Here is a 20,990-nt window from a genome sequence, read left to right as displayed (position 1 = left end):
GGTAGTAGCCAGCCATGAAGGACTCAGACAGATATGCTGGCGTCATGTTTTTTGACTAGCCTAGAGAAGGCCTGGAGAAGGAGTATATTATATGTGAATAGTTTAGTAAAATTTCATTAACATCTCTCATTGTATTGCCTACCTCACAGGGTTATTGTAGGAAAAAAACAATATGTAAGCCACAGAATACTTTGTAAATGTGAGCTAATGTTGTTGTTGTCATTATTATTACTGTTACTTCTTCAATACTTCACAGGCTTGGAGATCTCACCATTATAGATATTCAGCTTTCTCTGATGCACAGTCCAACTCTCCTGTGCCTTATCACATGGTATTACTAATACTATTATTGCATTTGGATTTACATTTATAATTGTAATAGCCACCCAATGGCCAAGGAGGGCTGGAAACACCCTCTCCTGCTAAGATGTTCCATCTCGATATTCACACAGTCCAAGTTCAGTAACAGGACAGCCTAGCCTCTAAAGAAAGTGGTCAGGTTTTGTTTTGTTTTGTTTTTTTCTTAATGTCTCTAGAGTTTTTACTTCCTTTTCCTGCTTGGCCCCCTCAGAGCCTTAGGGAAAACTGCATAAAGTGTAGGTATGGCTCATGGATAAAGTCTCTCCAAAAGAGATTATAAAGATTCCTCTAGAAGAGTGTTCAATGTCCAGAAGTTGGATATGACAGCTATTTATTTCATCCACCACAATGGAAGTATTTAAAACACAAAATATTCATAATCACACATCAACAAAGAATTAAAACATAAACCAATAACCCAAAATTCCTCTTGTGCTCTGTTAGCATGTTGATACTTAAAACTTTAAAACATGAGATACATTGAGGGATAGTTAAGTAAGCATTCCACCTTCACCTCAGCTCTGTATTGTCCAAACTCCCTCAAGGTCCACATCTCTTGCAAGCCAGGGCAAGGCTTGGAACATCCTCCTTGGGTAGTCTATCTTCTCCAAGAAGAGTGTTGTTGCAGAAAACTCATGTTGATGCCAGTCAGCTCCAACTGAGGAATCCAGGAACTCCCAAACTCCTGGATTCCCTAGGTAGCCACCAACGCTGGAAACATCTATCTCAAATCACTGTCTGGTCACCTGCACTGAGGAGAAAGAAATATAAGGCAGCTGCAGCAGCCAATCTCAAACTCACCTAAATGATCCCATGTTCTATCTGCCATGTACAAGCAGCTCCCAAAGCTAAAAGTTTACCCTCCTCTCCCCACATAGGAACTCCAAGGAAGCTATCTAAATTCCCAAGCCACGTGTTTGGGAAAGATGGAGAAGAGAATGAAAGAAGAAGTTGTCTCTCCCTTTAAAGTTTCCTGAAAATATGTTTTGCATGACTTCATATGTTTAATCGACATAATATTGCTTGCCTTCTCAAGGGGTGGGAGAGGGGCTAGAGGGAGGGAGAGAATTTGAAACTGAACATTGTAAAAAATGAATGTTTAAATTTTTTTACATGTAATTGGGAAATATTTAATGAAATAAATAACAATATAGTTTTAAAAGTTTCCTGAGTGGCCTAGCCTCTTTGACATAGTCCCTTATCAAAGGGTAGAGGTGACACACAAAGATCAATCAGAAGCTCCACGTTGTATGAGAGGCCAAAGCACCTGTTCCGCCAGAAGCAGCCAGATCACAAGCTCAGCATCGCACATGCTCCATGTGATGGTCCCCTCCTCCCACATAGGTCCATCTTCAAGCATGCTCCACGGAGTGGGCTCCATTTTGACTCCCTCACTGTATGATTTTTTATATGGGCTTCATTTTATTTCAGACGTCAAGGGAAATTTTTCAAGAACAGATTGCCCAGACACAAAAATACTGCAACTTCAACACCTCTTGTTCTTATGCAGTAAGTAGACCTTTTTCTTCAAATAACACAGTTATAATCCAGGGCAGCTAGGTGGCACAGTGGATAGAGCACCTGGCCTGGAGTCAGGAAGACTCATCTTCTTGAGTTCAAATCCAATCTCAAATACTTCCTAGCTGTCCACTGACCACTGGCAAGTCATTTAACCCTTTTTGCTTCAGTTTCCTCATCTATAAAATGAGCTGGAGAAAGAAATGGCGAACTAGTCCAACGTCTTTGCTAAGAAAACCCCAAATAGGGTCATGAAGAGTTGGACATGACTTAAACGACTAGACAACAACAATATAATCCTAACTCCCTGATTTATAGATGGTAAGATTTCCATAAATGTTTCAAGGGAAGTCTTCTGTGGTCTTGCCATCTCTTCCGCCCTTGCAGGTCACTACCACTGTATGAATTACATCCCTGCAGGTTTCTTCCTCTCCATGTCTTAAAAGGATCCAGTTATTATCTGGGAAGCTAGAAGCAGCTTAGTGCAGGATGTGTGTCTGTGGTACACTCGACGCAACAGGACCATGATGAAGTGAGTAAAGACCACTAGAAAGATTATCTAGTGTTCATGAACAACTCCATGGAAGGGAAGCAGCCTGAACCTCTCATTACTAAATCTGCACAGGCTCATCCTGTGAACACTGGTAAATCACAATCCTATCTGTCTATATTTGTCAGTCAGTCAGTCAATAAACACTATGAACAGCTCAGTGGTACAGTGGATTGAGCACCAGACCTGAAGTCAGGAAGATCTGAGTTCAAATCCAGCCTCAGATGCTTACTAGCTGTGTTACCCTGGGCAGGTCATTGAACTCTGTTTGCCTCAGTTTCCTCATCTGTAAAATGAGCTGGATGAGGAAATGGCAAACCACTCCAGCATCTCTGCCAAGAAAACCCCAAATGGGGTCATGAAGAGTTGGATATGACTGAAACAACTGAACAACAATAAACACTAAGGGCATGCTATGTGCCAGTCCCTGCATTAAGGGCTGGGCTCAATGGGTGGGCTGATCTCAAACTGCTTTGAAAAGATGAAATCCCTTATGATAAAAAGGCCATAACTTTTAAAAAATATATATCCCTTTTGAAGAGGTTCCATTTCTAAGAAAGTAACCATTTAATACAGTTCAGATATAATATCTGAAGCTTTGTTGTCTTGACATTTATGAAGAAATAAAACAAGATTCAAGAAAGAATAGGATTCAATTAGTGTCCACAGTTCTACTTCCTGGAAGTTTCTTTTTTCTTTGTTTTTTGGTTGCAAAATAATAACACTCTTTGCTCTTGAAGGTTTAAGATCCATTTCTTAGTCCTTGAGCCTCTGAGAGAAACTCAAAGTAATAGGAGCTTGGTGCTCTCCTGGGCATATTCATTAGCCTAGGGCATGCAGACATTCTTTTTCCTGTTTTTCAGAGGAGCAATTGTATACATGGTAACCATCCTGGCATCAGCACAAGTCCTGGAATGCAAACATTCAGGATAGCTCATTTCCAGGCATCTGCTGCTGTCACTGACAATCCCCGTTTGGCCTTCCAAACTTCTCCCTCACCCAGTCCTTCACTTGCCCTTTCCATTTTCTTCTCCTTATGCAACTTTAAAAAAAAAGTTCTTTTAATAATCACCCAATCATAACTGTTTGTTAAAGTCACAAGTAGCCTAATAAGAAAATGAAAAAAAAAACCTGGCTGATTTATAATGAATTAAATAGAAAGTTTCTCAACTTAGTTCCTCTATGAAAATAAATAGATCAGTCTCTTTATGAAGTCAGGTTAGAAAGAGAAAGACAGTGTATGATTGGTTGTTGTCTTTCATTCTTGAAGAGGACCAAAATGACATCGTTATATTAGGATCAAGGCACAGTGTGTCCAACTGTGGCTAATCAGACCAATATGAGCTCAGAAGACTCTGCCATAGATAGGGCACAAGTAGTCCATATGAACACTTGGAGTGAAGATATCTCTAAATTTGCACATCTCACATTTCTTTTCAGCTACTTTAATTTTGCTTTGTTCATAGAGCACACCACCCTCTTTGATATGGGCACACCGTGCTGGGAGGTCCTGTACCTCCTGCCTCCCATGTCACATAATTGATTCAAAAGTTCTTCAGGAAGATTTTGAGAGTGTCCTTGTATTACTTCTTCCGATCTCCATGTGAGCACTTTTCTTGTGTGAGTGCTCCATAAGATTGTATTTTAGGCAAATGTACATTTGGCAGGGGTGACCCAGGAACTTTATCCACAGCAAGAGGCAGAGCCAGGCCAGCATCCATGCAGCATCTCACTGAACCACAGCAGGAGACAAGGCCAGATAATCCCAAAAGAAGGTGGAGTTTAGTCTCAGCCACTGAACTGAAGGCCAAACAGAATTTACCTACAGCATCCAGGAGTACAAGAGTAGAGTCTAACCAAGGTACAAGTCCCCAGTCTGGAAACTGAGGCTGGAGTTATGAGTAAACAAAATTCTGAAAACAAAAAAGAAATACCTTGAACCGAGAGAAAACTAAGGGGGTAAACCCAGAAGAAGAGAGCAACTCTATAAGTCCAAGTAAAGCCTCAGAGAGAAGAATGTCCTGGGCACAAGGACTATAAGAGAATCTGGAAGAAATGAAACGTAAAATACAAAATGGAATGACTAGGGATAAAAGAATAGCAAAGAGAATTCACACCTTATAGCAGATGGTGACAAACCTTATGCAAAAATAGAACTCCTTGAAAATAAGAATAGGTCAAACAGAAAACAACACAAGACGTGAAATATTAAACACCAAAAGGAGGATGGAGGAGAGGTGAAATAATGAATTCTTTTTTCTACATAGGAGATTAACTTCAATTGTTTTTTACAGGGGTTTATTTTCTAACTTATCAAGGAAATGTTATAGATATAGTTTAATTAAGGGTGTGTGTGTGTGTGTGTGTGTGTGTGTGTGTGTGTGTGTTTACTTTTCCATGTCATAGTGATGATGGTAGATCATCAAGAAAGCAGAGCAGAAAAATGGCTCTAAGAATTATCCAGTTCTTAGACCATCGACAAATATAAATTTAACTCTATACTTTTAATGTATCACCTCGTCTGGGGATCAATGATATGTCTACATGAATGAATTCATCTACCAACTTGGATTTTTAAAAGATATGTCCCAAATACGGAAGTAAAGGCAAACATCAGAGGATGAATACAAACACTCTTGCAAAAGATGCTAAAAACTCAGAATGAGCTAAAAGCTGATGAGTAATGTCAAGGAAGAAATGAGGCTGAAGGGTTTTGTTTGTTTTTTTATATTGCATAAAAGTAGAGGGCCAAAGAAGGGATAAAACCACTGCTCAGAGTAAATGGAATGATAACTAACAATAGGTAGAAGACAGAGCTGCTCAACTATCATTTTGCTTGTTTTCTTTGTCAAGGAGAACAACATTTGGACTAGAAAGGACAGACCCAAAATTGGATAATAAGGAGTTGATACACAAACAAAGTAAGATGTCAAGGTGGCACTTAGCTGCCTTTGATGAGTTCAAGTTACCTGGACAAGATGATCTCTATCCTTGGCTACTGAAGGACATTATTGCTGAATCACTGTCAGTGATATTTGAAAGATCGATGCTGGAGAAGCGAAGGTACTGCATGACTTAAAAGCAAATGTCCAAATCTTCAATAAAGGAGGAAAATACACTTTACAATCTATAAGCTAGTGAACTTAATTAAATTTTTGTCAAAAATTCTAGAATACTTTTTTTTTTGGCTAGGCAATGGGGTTAAGTGACTTGCCCAAGGTCACACAGCTAGTAAGTGTTATGTATCTGAGGCCGCATTTGAACTCAGGTCCTCCTGAATCCAGGGCCTGTGCTCTATCCACTGAGCCACCTAGCTGCCCCCTAGAATACATTTTTAAAGAGATGGTTAGTGAACATTTGGGAAAGGAAGGAAACAATGATCAAAGAGTTGGCATAGCTTCCTCAAGAACAGGTCATGTCAGACCAAGCTTTTTTTTTTTCTTGATAAGGTTACTAAGCAGGTAGATTGGGAGAACGTTGTTGATATAGTTTGCCCAGATTTTAGCAAAACATTGATCATGTCTTATATACTATATTATGGTAAGAAGGTGAGATGGGGGTTAGATGATGGAATAATTAGATCAGTTCAAAACTGGCTGAATGGCTAACCTTAAAGAGCAGTCACTGAGTTATAGTTATGGTTCCATATTAACTTGGAAGGAAACACATTGGTTGAGTACTTCCAGTGTTTGTGCATAACCCTACATTGTTTAACCTTTTTTCCAGTGACCTGAATAAGGGCATTCAACATCCTTATCAAATCTACTGATGACGCAAAGCTAAAAGAGATAGTTAAAATACTGGATGACAGCCAGGATCTGAAAAGATCTTAGCAGGGTAGAGCACTGGGTTAAACTTAATAAGATAAAATATAACAGGAATAAATAGAAAGTCTTGCACTTGGGCTCAAGAAGTTGACTTTACAAATACGAGATGGGTCGGGGGAGGCCTCATGGTTAGAGAGCAGTTAGTCTTTAAAAGATCCAAGGATTTTAATTGACTGCTAGCTCAATATGAGTCTGCTGTATAATGTGGCAGCCTGAAAAACTAATATGATCTGGGACTACATTAAGAGAGCATTTTCTAACGTGGAAAAACATATATGAACTGATGCTGAGTGAAGTGAGCAGAACCAGGAGAACACTGTACACAGTAACAGCACTATCATGTGATCAGCTATGATTGAGTTAGCTCTTCTCAACAAAACCATGATCTGAGACAATTACAAAAGATTCATGATGGAAAATGCTGCCCACATCCAGAGAAAGAACTATGGAGTCTGACTACAGATCAAAGCATACTCTTTTCACTCTCTTTGATTTTTTCCTGGTTTTTTTCCTTTTGTTCTTTTTCTCCTTCCACAACACGACTAATGTGGAAATATGTTTTACATGACTACACGTATAACCTATATCAAATTGCTTGCCATCTTGGGGAGAGGGGAGGAAATGGAGGGAGGAAGAAAAACTTGGGACTCAAAATCTTGTAAAAATGAATGTTGAAAATTGTCTTTACATGTAATTGGGAAGTATAAAATACTATTTACATTTTTAAAAGCCAGAGAAAGAATTTTCTTCTAGGAGTAAGGAAATGATCCCAGTCAGATCCCAGGAATTTGTGTTCAGTTCTGGGCACTGCATTTTAGGAAAGAGATTGACTGGAGAATGACCAAAGAAGAACACACAGAATGTTGAAGGGACTCAAGTTTATGCCATATGAGTATTGTTTGAAGGAATTTAGGACTCTGAATCTGGAATAGAGATAGGGACATGATAACTGTCTTCAAGTTCTTAAAAGGTTGTCTTGTGGAAGAATTAGACTTGTGTTGTTTGGCTTCCAAAGAAATAACTAAGAGGAAAGGGTTGCAAAGAGAAAAATGTATATCTTATCAGGAAAAGCTTCCTAAAAATTAAAAGATGGTGAGTTCCCTGTCACTAGAGATCCTTAATTGGAAGTTAAATGATCACTGGTCATGATGTGTATTCAAGTGAGTTGGAAGAGATGTATGTATGTGGTTCCTTCCAACTCGGAAATTCTGGGATTCTGTGAACTGACACTCTACTGGAAGAATTGAATCATACTCTTATCAACATTTCCATTTTTAGAAGAAATAAGCCAAATGAAGGACTTCGCAAGATTGGTTACACTGTGCCTTGAAAAGTGACAAGGAGCACAATGCTGTGGGACGTTCAGTTTTCTTTCCCTGCAGTGCTCACAGAACATAAACAAACAGACCATCATGAAGATAATCATAGCTTATCACCAGCATCTAACACAGAGGATGAAAAAATACAGAAATCCAAATTCCATAAGGAATTTTACAAGAAGCTACCAACTAAGTCAACATATAAATTGATACTCAATGCAAAAGTAGACACAGAAAAGGATAGCAAATACCTGTTGAAAAAGTAGTTCAAAATAAATAAATTAAGGAAGTCAAAGTCTAGAAGGCCACTAAGATGTTGCATGCCTATACATTAGGAATATTTTCATCAAAAAAAAAAGGAGAGGATTGCAAAAGGTGGTAAGCATTAAACATAAGGGGAAAAAAATGGAAATCAACTATATTGTAAAAGACAAGAGATGACTGGCTAAAGATGTACCAGTCATTCCAGAATTAGCTGCTTGCACACAGTCAGATCATAGAATGGAGAGCCCAAAGGCCAAAGTAAATACCAAAGTAGAAGAAAGGATAAAGATGAGAATACACTGCACACAATTATAGAAGTTCCAATCCAACTTGTTTAAATAAGCCATCAACTCCAAAATATGGGAAAAGTAAAGATCTTGACTCCATCACCACTTCTTAGAGAAATTTAGCTAATGCAAGAGTTACCACAAAAGAGGCCAAAAGAGCACCCACACTGTTTTAGCCAGCAAATACTTGATCTCTTTGCCAAGCAGAGAGACATGCGCCAAAGGCAACCCCAGCTTAGAGTACAAACTCATCTGCAAAACATTACTGGGGAGGATGATCAAAGATTATGAGAAATATCTCACAAAAGGTCAAAAAGCTGTTGAGAAAACAAGATTGCACAGAGGTTGGCGTGAGATCCAGATCAACCAAACCATCCTGAGAACATCTGTAGATGAAACCAAAATGAGGACAATAAGCAGACACAAGATATAACAACAAATCTGCCAGCATTTTGATAGTGATATAATTTTATTGGCAACAATAGTGAAATCACCCCAACTGGGACTTAACCACTTCAGTATCCAATGTGAAGAAATGGCCATGGCTCTGATGATACAATTGGGAAGAACAAATGGACCTAATCAAATTATGTACAGAAGAAATTCATCTTGGAATAAACGCAATTTAAAAGACATTAAAGAAAAAATATTCAAGTTATCTCAAAAAGGGAAAGATTCCAGAAGAATGGGGGAGGGGGGTGTGATAGATGGTACTTTTACCAAAAAAAAAATTACTGAGAAGAAATGATCAATTATTGATTACTAATCCTCCCAAACCCAAGATGAGCCAAGACCTGAAGGTTTCCAGGGAAAGCAAAATAATAACTTTTAAATAAAATTAAATAACTTTAAATAAAAAAATAATTTATTAAGAAGTTACTATGTATTAGGTGCTGGGGATGAAAAGTGAAAAAAAAAATGGTCCCTGCTCTCAAGGAGCTTACATTCTGTTCAGGGTGGGAGAGAGAAGACAACATAAACATATATAATGTGCCTCATTACAAACAGACAAGTAAACACAAAGTATATACAAAGTAGTCTTAAGAGTACTAACAATTGAGACCAAAGGTAGGCCCTGCAAGGCCTTGTGGTAAGAGGTGGCATCTGAGCTATGCTCTAAGGGAAACCAGTATTTCTAAGAGGTGGATGTGAGAAGGACCTAAATTCCAGAAAGAAGAGACCATATCTATGTGCTGTGTAAGGTGTCTTGTATCCTTTATATTGTTTTTAAAAGGATCTTACCTAGTAGAACAAAAGACAGTCTTGAAAATTCTCTTCAAACACTGGGCATATACTACAATTTATTGGAATTCTGTGATGACAGAGCAAACACTTTCTTCAATGATCTACTGATCATAGGGGCAGCTAGGTGGCACAGTGGATAGAGCACCGGCCCAGAAGTCAGGAGGACCTGAGTTCAAATCCAGCCTCAGACCAAACACTTGACATTTACTTTAAGCTGTGTGACCCTGGGCAAGTCACTTAACCCCAATTGCCTAAAAAAAAAAAAGATCTACTGATCGTTTGCATCCAACAAAGGGTCAAACAAGGAGTGTCTCCTCCCCCACCATTTAAGATATTTGCTAGGGTCATGCAAGGGATGCTGTGCAAAATCTAGGTGAAGGGATTCCTTACCGATGGCAAGGCTCTCCAAGCAGCCCAATCTGCTAACTGCACTGAGCCACAGAACTCCACAAATCCTCTTAAGTAGAAGCTACAACAATTCAAAAAGATCAGTCTAAACAGTCTCACTGGAGAGAGAAGGGGGGAAAGGCTCCTGTGTGGATAATGATAGCCAGGATATCCTGTATGGATAATGATAATGAAAGTGTGAAAGTGCATCAGACAGTACCCACACCAGCAAAATTAATGATGTGCTAAAGTTCCAAAACATCCTGTGCAGGAAGAAGTTAGAACTGGGAATGAGGGATAATAGTTTCTGGAATGAGAAGAGGGAGACAATTGAGTGAGAGTGGTACAGTATTAAGAATCCACCTTATTCATTTGGTGCAAGGTCCGCAGGTTGAGGCAGCTATAGCACTGTGGATAGAGTGCCAGGCCTGTAGTCAGGAAGGCCTGAGTTCAAATTAACCCTGTTTGCCTCAGTTTCCTCATCCGTAAAAATGAGCTGGAGAAGGAAAAGGCAAACCATTCCTGTATCTCTGCCAAGAAAACCCCAAATGGGTTCACAGAGAGTCAGACATGACTGAAAAATGACTAAACAACAAATGCGGATTTGGGTTGTCAACATCAGCTGCATCTTCTACAAAAAAAATTATTAACCAACACTGATGGCTTGCATTCCATAGTTTTCAGTAGTACAGTCACACCTGGCTTATTCTGTAATGAGACTTCTGGTAACATTAATCACTCAAAACACATCCTTAAGTGCTAAAGTAAGGAAGAAGGACCTCTAAGGTTTACTCTTAAGTGTTCTTCATTGGTGGCGGTGAGAGGGTGAGGTCTATGTGTGGTATTGCAGAGGGGAAGATGGTTTTAGAATTGCCTCTATAAACAGAGGTCTCTAGCAAATGGTTTAATGGCAAATGGCCCTTGAAAAACATAATTAAATGTTCTCCCTCCCAGGGAATAGAAAAACACTCTCCCTAGAATACCAAAACAAGATACTGTTACCTCAGAATAGAGCTGGGGACCCAAGTCCAGAAGGAAAAACATAAATACACATGAAAACCAGTTGGGTGCTTGGGGAGGGAGTCACTCAGTGCTGTTGGGAAGAATTTCTTCTGAATAAACAATTCTGCATGGGCTTCTTCATAATAGATATTCACACAGAGGCCTCATTTTGAGGTAACTTCCCAGCAAACTGGGAAACGTCGGGTTCCAGATGTTTGGAGTTGGGTAGAATGACGAGGGGCTTCTCATCATCAGTCATTTGCCAGGAAATCAGTCCTATCCTGTAGTTGCTGAAGGAGCAGGTGGCTGGTGGTGGTCCAAGGCTTACTTCTAAATGGTCCTCACAGAACTGATGGATTTCTGCAAGTCCACCTCTCCCACCTTCAATGTCTCAAGTAGTGATCTACTGAGAATATAAGGTACTAAGGAAGAGATTGACATGCAAGTGTTGGATGTGCCATGACTGATCTGATCACTAAAGGAAGAGATATCTCCCAATCCCAAATTAATTGCCAGTGGTGGAGGTAGCAGCTGATGGGAGCCTGGGTTTTAACTGTTTTAATCTCTGTCTGTGTCCTCAACCCCCTTGAGCTTATCAGTTGTGACTGTCCTGCTCCAATGACAGTAATTGAGTGAAGATCAAGGCTGTAGAGTCCAGAGTGTTTCCCTGCTGCCCATAGAGTAATTTGAGCTACTGACAATATTTACAATCCAAATTACTAACAATAAACTTGCTTATATTTGTATCTATAGTACCTCACGCTGTCTGGCACATAGTAGGGATTTAATAAATGCTTGTTAAATGACTAAATTACCTGGCTTTTCCTGAGACCTCTCAGCTCTTGGGTTATAGGAAAAATAAATCAGAAGTGTGCCTATGGGAGTGTGGGGACTGGGGAGGAACCTCTTTCACTGCATACCATCTCTAGAATGATGACTGTACAGAAGGCATATACTCATCCAAGCAACAACTTTAATAGCTTAATTCCTTCATCTAGCAAAGAGCTTCATTCACGCAATCTTACCAAGTCATTCTCTTCCTTAGTGCCTTATATCCTCAGAGGATCTCACTACTTGAGACATTGAATGCAGGGTAGGTAGACTTACAGACATTCATCAATTCTGTGAGGACGATTTAAAGTAGGCCTTGGACCACCACTAGACACCTGACAAACTACTGCAAACCCAGTTGCCCCTCAGCAGCTAGAGGATAGGATTGACTTTCCTGGCAAATGACTAATGCTCAGAAGCCCCCCATCACCTGGTGCCTGGCCCAGAGCCATTGACAATACCCAGAGTTAATAATGTCAAAAATGACAGTGGAAAAATAAAAACATTTAAAATATGGTAGCTTATGAGGGAAAAGCCAATGTACAAGAAGAAAACTCATTGAGATATGCTTCCTTTAATAGATTTAATGAGTCAATTTCAAAAACCTCTGATGGAAGTCTTGTGCAAATACACATTATTTAGGCGAGTTGGTGGCTGTACCTCACCACAAATTATTTCACACAAGAACGAATCACTCCATAGACTGTTTATTTCTATCCCTGGTAAGCAATGAACTTGTTCCAGTATAACAAGGTGTGGTGATGGAGCTGAGGCCAGTTTTGATTATTCTTCAATTTACTTCTGATTACAAGAAGGAGATTAGAGAGTCTGAAAATTCTTGACTTTGCTCCTTGAGGAAGATGAATTAGTAAATTCTCTTAAGTAGAGAAACAATCTGAAGGGGATGTGTGTTCCTAGTGCCTTCCCACAGACTAGAGAGGCAGTTCTGAAGGAAGTTGTTAGGGGAGAAAATCATCACTAGTGCAGCTGGCAAGAAAACATCTGTACCAAGAGGAAGCTGGAATCTCAAGTCAAAAAGAACAGAACACTGGCTTACTACAAGGCAACAAAACAAAAAACAAATTACACGGCCAAGAAACTGGCCCTGAGACAACTGGTCGGGTATTCTACTCACCATCTGTTTGGATTTACTGCAGGAGTCTCAGTGCTTTGCCAAAAAAAGAGGGGGAGTCAGATGAAAAGAGTTTGTCCCCATTTTAGTCGGAAGAGCACTCAGAGAGGAAGCATATTAACTGACACCATGGAAATGGCCTTTGCACGATGAGAGGCTACAGACATTCAAAGAAAAGGATCTGAGCCTTGTGGAGATTCTCCAATAAATGTAGATATTCCCAAGGTAGAATCTCTACTTTTTTTTCAGAGATATTACAACCCATTACAACAGAGAAGAGCTACTTGAAATAGCTTCCCGGGCAAGTTTCCAAGACCCAAGCATTCTATAACAAATTACACAGAGATAATACTGCAAGAAATGATAGACTTAAAGACTTCATCTGTCCAATTTTGTATCTGATACTCATTCAACCTTCAGCTTTCACAGTGGCCAAGATCTTGCTCACAATTCTGGCCAGCTTCTAGGTCTGTGCTGTTGTAATCCTATTATAATCATGCCATAACAGAGGCAGTGTTTTTGGTGGGACTAGGATTAGGCTCCAAGTAAGGAGGGCTGGCCTGCAAGTCCTGGCTCTGACTCGTGCTGTTCATATGACAACTAATCCTGCAGTGTCCCAGGGAACTCTCTCCCTCAGCACCTGTGGCTTTCTCAAGTTGGAATGTCCCTTCATCATGGCAGTCCTCATCTTCCACTCCGGAGTTTCACCTAAAGCCTCCATTTTGAGGAGGGGCCTATGCCAGCTAACCTTCATTCCCATCCTGGTTCTGCTTCTGACGTTCAGACTCTGACATCATGCCCCCAGAGAGTACCTGCGTCCCTCTCTCACTGCTTTTCAGCTCCTTTTGGGTGCTGACTTTCCCCACTGGAAAGTAAACTTCTGTAAATTTTACTCACAAACTATAAATTCACGTTCATCCAGTGCTTCATAATCTAGAAAGTTTAGCTCATGGTACGTTTTAAAAGGCCACCTCTCCTTTCTAAGCCCCCGAATCAGGTGATATGGGGCATATTGACATTCTGGGACTCTGTTTTCATACTTCATACCACTGGTTTAATATAGAATCATATAACAACTGCTCATTTCTATAATTTCTTTAAGATTTACATAATGCTTTCCTTAAGACAACTCTGCGAGGTGTCACAGGTAGAGCAAGTATTATTATTCCCCTTTTAGAGATAAGAAAACTGAAACTGTGTGAGGTTAAGTAACTTGTGTAGGGCCACACAGCTAGTAAATGTAAGGACCTGGATTCGAGCCCACATCTCCTAACTTTGGGGGCAATACTTTACCACTTCAGCATACTGCTATGTAGTATTCTTAATTCTGAGTGCAGACTAGCTCTCTTGGATACAAAACCATAACCCATTTCATCACATTCTAAACAAATGCTCACACTTGAGAGGCAGCATGGCATAGAGGAAAAACAATTAGATTAGTTCTATTGCAATGCCACTTACTTTATGGGGGTGACCCTGTTTTCTTTTTACCTTTCTGACTGCTCTTTCTTAATCTTCTTTTCTAGATCTTCCTCCAGGTCACACTCTCCGTGGATGTTCCCTGTGGCTCTCCCCTACACCCTCTTCCCTTTTACTTCTCTCTGGTCAACCCTGGTGATCCCATCCGCTTCCATGGGTTCAGTGATCATTTCTGTACTGATGATTCTCAGATCTATTCATCCAGCCCTAATCTTTCTTGTCTTCAATCTCACATCTCCAACTACCTATCAGACATTTCAAACTGGATGTCCTATAGGCATCTCAAATGCAACACATCCAAAATGGAACTCATCTCTGGCCCAAAGCTCTTCAGTCTTCCAAACTTCCTTATTCTTGTTGAGGGTACCACTACCCTCCCAGTCTCCTGGGTTTACATACTTGGTGACCTTCTACACTCCTCATTGTCACCCCATATATCGAATAAATTTCCAGATCTTATCACTTCTACCTCCATAATCTCTTGATTCCCCTGGTTTCCACTCTTACCTACTCACCTCTCATTTTGACTGTTGCAATAGCCTTCTAATTGGTATCCCTGCATCATGTCTTTCCCCACTTTAATCTATTCCCCCATTAAGATGATTTCTGCTAAAGTGGTTTCCCTAAAGCATAGGCCATATTACCCTTCTTTCTCCCCAATAAACTTTAGTTGTTCCCTGTTACCTTTAGAAGTTTTTAAGTAATTTTTTTCTAGTAGCAAAAATCCATCTTCTCTCTCCCAACTCTACCACCCACACCAAATGAAAAAGAAAGAAAAGCAAACCCCCTGTAACAAATGTATAGTCAAGCAAAACAAACCTCTACATTGACTGTGTCCAAAAATAAATAAATAATATTAAATAGATAGATAGAGATTAAATAAATAACTAAACATGCCTCAATATGCACTCTGAATCCTTCATCTCTCTATCAGGAAGTGGGTAGCATTTTTAATTAAGAGTCATCTGAAATCATGGTTGATCACTGTGCTAACTGGCATTCCAAAACTTTCAAAGTCATTTGTCTTTACAATATTGTTTTTATTATATAAATTATTCCCCTGATTCTACTCACTTCACTCTGTATCAGTTCACACAAGTCTTTCCAAGTTTCTCTAAAACCATCCTCATTCATCATTTCTTACCGCAAAATAGTAATCCATCATACCTGCCATAATTTGTTCAGCTATTCCCTGATTGAGGGGAACTTTTTGTTTTCCTCTTGACTATTGTGTTTATACTTCAAAGTTTCTACAAAGCTCTGGACTTTTCATCAGGAATGATTGGAAGAATTTCTATTTTATTAAAGATCTATTTTTCTCCTGAAAGATTATATTAAGTTTTTCAGGTTAAGTTATTCTTAGTTGTAACTCTATATTCATTGCCTTTGGAATATCATGTTCCAATTTCTCTGTTCTTTTATATCAATGGTTGCCAAATCATGTCTGATCCTGATTGGGGATCCTTAGTACTTGAAGTCTTTCTTTCTGACTTGTTACAGTATATTTTCTTTGACTTAGAAGTTCTAGATTTTGGCTATATAGCTCCTGGGAGATTTCACTGTGGAGTTTCTTTCAAAAGGTGACCAGGGGATTCTATTTCCACTTTGATTTCTGGTTCTAAGAGATCCAGGTGGCTTTCTTTTATGATTTCTTGAAATATGACATCTAGGTTCTTTTCTTGGTTATAATGGCTCTCAGCTACTTCAATGATTCTTAAGTTATCTTTCCTTGTTCTATTTTCCAGGTCAGTAGTTTGTTCTATAACATACCTCACTTTTTCTTCTATTTTTTCAATTTTTTTAACTTTGCTTTATAATTTTTTATTGTCTCATGGAGTCATTGGTTTCTATTTGCTTCATTCAAATTTTCAGAGAATTTGTTGCCTGAGAATGATTTTGTACCTCTTATGCCTTATGCCTTCCCAATTTTTTCCTTCTATAGCTTTCATTTCTTTTCCAATTATTTCCTCTAGTGCTTGCATTTAATTTATAAAAATATTTTTAATTATTTTAAAACATCTTGCTTCTTCTCTTCCAGTCAACAAGAATTTCCTAGTCAAACTTATGCCCAAACTGTATTTTTCTTTGAGGCTTTGCTTGTAGATGTTTTGGACTCTTCTTCTGAGTCTGAGTCTTGCATATCCTTGTCACTATAATAACTTTTCATGGTGGCATTCTTTTTGTCTGTTCATTCTTCCAGTGACTTTGGACTTTTGTTAGGGGCCAGCTTTATGCAGTTCTAAAGGGAATGTCTGGAATAGTGCTGCTGCTGCTTTGTTGAAGTACTGATTATTGCGTTATCCCAGGATCTCAGAGACCAGCCAAGCTGAAGACCTGCAAACTTTCAGTGTTCCCAAAGTTATCAGTCCAGGCTGAAATCTAATTTCTTCCCTCCTGGGATGAGCTCTATAAATTCTTGACTTGGGGTTGAGTCTGAGAAACAGGCTTATCATTTGCCTGTTTGGGGTTCCAATAGATAGGTATTAGATAAATATTTCAGCCACTATCCAATACCTGGAAAGCTCTATTGTTCCATAACAGTGATATATCTGTTAGGAACACGTCACAGAGTGACACAACCAAGGCTCCACTCTGGTCTGCGACTCCTGCTCTAGGTATCCCACTGCAGGTTTCAGACTGGGTTGGAAGCTGGAACTGAAACCGGGCTCTGCTATATAGTCCAAGCCAAATAGCTGCTACTTCCTTCTGATTCCTTGTTCTGTACACAACCTACTTGTTCTCTGCTTAGTACACAACCTGCTGCCCATGACTGCTCCTCAATCTAGAATATCACCCCTCCATGAAGGTCCCCATCTCAGTCAGCTCCAGATCTGTGACCTGGACCTGGGTACCAAGCAACAGAGCTATCAAATTGCTCCTATTTCTGAATCCTGAATATGTTCAGGCCCCTCTTTGCTGAATTTAGAACCTCTTCTTATCTTGGTACATTGGAATGTACCATGCATCCTAGTTAGAACCCACTTACAGTATCTGCAGCCCTCTCTGTCTGTCTCCCTTTGATGACCTGGGCTGGAAAAAGTACTTGCTGGGTTTTTTTCTTAGATTTCCCAATCAGGATTTGGTCTGATGTGTTTTCCTGATCTTTGTGGAAGAGTTGTAGTTGGGAGTTCAGCTAAACTTCTTCCTGGTACTCTACCATCTTGGTTCCACTCAAATGTACCTTTAGAATCAAACATCAAGCTCTCTGCTTGACATTTAAGGCTCCTCACAAGTCAACAAGCATTTATTAAGTGTTCACTGTGTGTCAGAAGCTGTGCTGAGTGCTAGGAATACAAATATAAGCAAAAACAAAGTCCCACCACTTCAGGACCTTACTTAAATTCCAACAAAGAAAGACAATACATACAAGAAAGTTGAAAGGGGGAGGGAGAGAGAGGGAGAGAAGGTACCTGCATGGGGTGTGGAGAAGGAAAAAGTCTGGAGAGTCAAGTGTAAAGCTTGGAAAGGAAAGAAGGGGTGAACATGGCTGGCCTGGGAACCATCCTTAAAATGGAGGCTCCAAGAAGGATTGACCAGTCAGAGAAAGAAGCCACAAAGACAGTGTAAACTTCCAGGAGCAGAAGGCTGCTATGGAATGGTAATAGTAATAGCAGTAGTAGCTAGCATTTATATAGCACTTAAACATTGGCAAAGCATGTTTACAAATATTATTTTGTTTGATCTTCATAACAATCCTGCTGTGTTATTATCATCCCCATTTTACTTGGGAAGAAACTGAGGCAGATAGAAATTAAATGACTTACACAGGATCACACAGCTAGTAAATGTCTAAGGCAGGATTTGAACTCATTCTTTTAGACTCCAGATCTAATACTCTACCACTCACCACAGAAAGCCAGGGATAGGTCCTGCAAAAGAATTAAAAAGTAAATCTTCCAGGCCCTCCCTTCCTTTCTGGTCTTCTCACACATACTGTTTTTTTAATGTACACATTACAGTGTGGCAATACCGACCTCACACACAACATCCTATTTCCCATCTCTGGGCTTCTGTAATAATGGCGATCTTCCATGCCTGCAATACTCTCCTCCACTCCTCTGTCTCCCCAAATCTCTAGTGTCTTTCAAGACTTAGCTCAAACACTACCTCCTTCAGGTGGCTTTCCAGGGTTTCCCAGCCTCTTGAGTCTTTCCCTTTCAGGTTACCTTTTTTCTACTCCTACCTGCATACCTATTTCTTTACATGTTGTCTATAATTAGTATGTAAGCTTCCTGAAGGCAGGAACTGCTTTTCTGTTTTGCCTTCCTTTGTATACCCAGCACTTAGAACATGGTAAACAATGGATGATGCAATGGATAGCACACTGGGCCTGGAGTCAGGAAGAACTGAGTTCAAATCTGGCCTCAGACTCTTACTAGCTGTGTGACCCGGGGCAAGTCCACTTAACCCTATTTACCTCAGTTTCCTCATCCATCCCTATTTTTTGGTTTCCACTTCCTTGAAACCAAAAACACATTGTAGAGACTGGTGATCTTCCAAGGTCACTATCCGACTTGGATATCCAATTCCTAGTTTTGATTTTAGTAGGACCTGCTCTAACTAACCAATCAGCTTCCCCCCCCCCACGCCCTCCCCCAGGGGACATCTCATTAAAGTACAAGGAGAATATAAATGGAGAAAATCACAACTTCACATGCAGATATCACCCATCTGATCAGAGCTCACCTTTGCCAGAATCTTCTAAAATCTCCTCAGAATCACTGAAGGCAAGAGTAACCTGTGGTGCCCTGCACAAAGGGAAATGGAGATTAATTGTCTTTGTCAAAGCCTGGAGAAGAGAAAAGTCAGAAGGGATATGATAGCTGTCTTGGAGTATTTGGAAGGCAGTCAGGCAGAAGAGGAATTTGTTCCACTTAGCCTCAGAAGGCAGAACAGCACATGAAATGCAAAAGATTCAGGTTTTAAATTGTCTTGCTTCAAAGAAAAAGGTCCCAGCGAGTACAGAGTCCATCTCTTTCTATGCCCAGGCTCTGGAAAAATCAGAACATCATCTTCAGCCATAAAGTAGTATTCGAGTCAGTCTGAAATCTTTTTTAAGAGTTAACAGTTTGCTCCTGTCTTTCTAAATTTTTTCTAAACTTTTAGCCAACAAATCAATGACTCAGATTCTCCTGTTAGATATGAAATAGTGAGTCATCCGCTAGGTAAAAGGTTCTCCCTCGCTTGGAGGTCTTCAAGCAAAGGCTGGAGGGCCACTTTCCGGGACAGCATAGAGAAAATTCTCTTTCAGGTATTGATGAACATGAAATTCCATGATACTGTGGGCAATTCAGGTCCAAAGTGGCTATTTATTAGGTAAATTATCTAAACACATATTTAAAGAAATATGCACTTTTAAAAATCTTTTCTTTTCTTGCTATTGGGTGGAGACTGAGAAGAGAATGCCAGTAGCAAAAGGAAAATATGATACCTTTAAAAAAAACAACTGTGAATAATAAAACTTTTACATCCAATAGAGATAAAACCTGTGTCATTAACTTAATTCTTGACCCAATCGTCAGACATCTCATTGGGTTTTCTATTTTTACAAAATTCTTACTCTTTTATTTATGATATCTCAGCACCTGGGGGAAAAAGATAAGGCCAATTTGCATTCAAGTACTGTTTACAATAGCACCAGGTCTGCAATTACTAGGAATTAATATTGCTAGTTGATAATAGCAAACCCTTTAGAGACAAATATGGGTTCCAAGGTTCCAAATCAAATAATCAGAACTTAAATAATTTACCCAGGATCTCACTTATTTTTTTTCAAAGTAAAGAAAGAGAAATAAAAACTGTTCCCATGTAGCAGAGACCATATCAACTCATTCTTCTGCCACTAGCTCTTTAAAAAAAATAAAAAATCTAAATTATAAGCACCATCAGACAGGGGCATATTATAATCACAGTCCTAACTCTAACCCTGGACCATAACAAGCACCCAGAGAACATGTGTGCATTTTGTAATACAATTTTATGGCACAGTAATCTGGGCAGAGCTTAGGGCAAGATGCTTTAAATTGCTTCTACCTTCTGTAATAATCATCCAAGGCTGGGCATGCAGAAGCAGGTGAAATCCCCAGGAGGGGATCTCTGATGTGGACTGAGACTGTGCCACAAATATGTAGTGAGGTTTGCTTATTAAGACAAGAGTTCATTCCTGACAGAAGCATCCTGACCTTCCAAGTTATATAGGATTCGGGGTCAGCTGAGAACAATAGAGGTCACTCTGGCTTTCTCACTTACCCAGAGGCTGTAGAGTTGCTGATTTTCACCATCTAAGAACTTGAAGGAAGAAAGAGTTATAAAGCTGGGGGGAAGAGAGGAGGAAGTCCCACTGGCCCTGCCTCCCTCCCCTCCCTCCAGATAAGAGAAAAAGAATGACTCACTATTTTATATCTAACAAAAGAATCTGCGTCAGCTATTTGTTTGCTAAGCGAGAAGGGATAAATAAGCAATCTGTTTGGCATAAATCAAACTCTGTCCCAAAATGTAATTCTTAGGCTCTCATTTGGAGTCCCTGTTAGCATATCATCTTTAATAAAGGTTCTCAATTTAGATATTTTAACAATTCTTTGCGAATTCAAACGGTCTCATACACCCCTCCCTCAGAGTTCATTTTTAGAAATTTAATACTCGATCACTTTACATACCAGAAGTAGGTAAGGTGAAAAAGGAGATGATGATGGCTTTAATTAGGCAGTTTAGTAGAACATTGAAGCAAGCACAGGCCTGGGAATTAGAAGGATCCGAGTTGAAATCTAGCTTCAGATATTTATTACCTGT

The 20,990-nt window shown here is 39.6% G+C and overlaps 1 long non-coding RNA gene across 1 annotated transcript; it reads right to left on the bottom strand.

Annotated features, from left to right (window-relative positions):
- Window positions 1-450: 450 nt before the first annotated feature.
- On the bottom strand, window positions 451-20,517 carry LOC144454453 (uncharacterized). Its single transcript, XR_013482836.1, has 3 exons — window positions 20,451-20,517; window positions 18,888-18,949; window positions 451-1,111 (listed from the first exon to the last, which is right to left on the bottom strand). It is a non-coding gene; the product is annotated as an uncharacterized LOC144454453 (long non-coding RNA).
- Between the last annotated feature and the right edge of the window lie 473 nt (window positions 20,518-20,990).

This window comes from Phascolarctos cinereus, unplaced genomic scaffold, assembly GCF_003287225.1.
Source record: "Phascolarctos cinereus isolate Bilbo 61053 unplaced genomic scaffold, phaCin_HiC Scaffold_726;HRSCAF=1367, whole genome shotgun sequence".
Taxonomy (NCBI): Eukaryota; Metazoa; Chordata; class Mammalia; order Diprotodontia; family Phascolarctidae; genus Phascolarctos; species Phascolarctos cinereus.
This window is presented reverse-complemented; position numbering and strand designations above follow the sequence as displayed.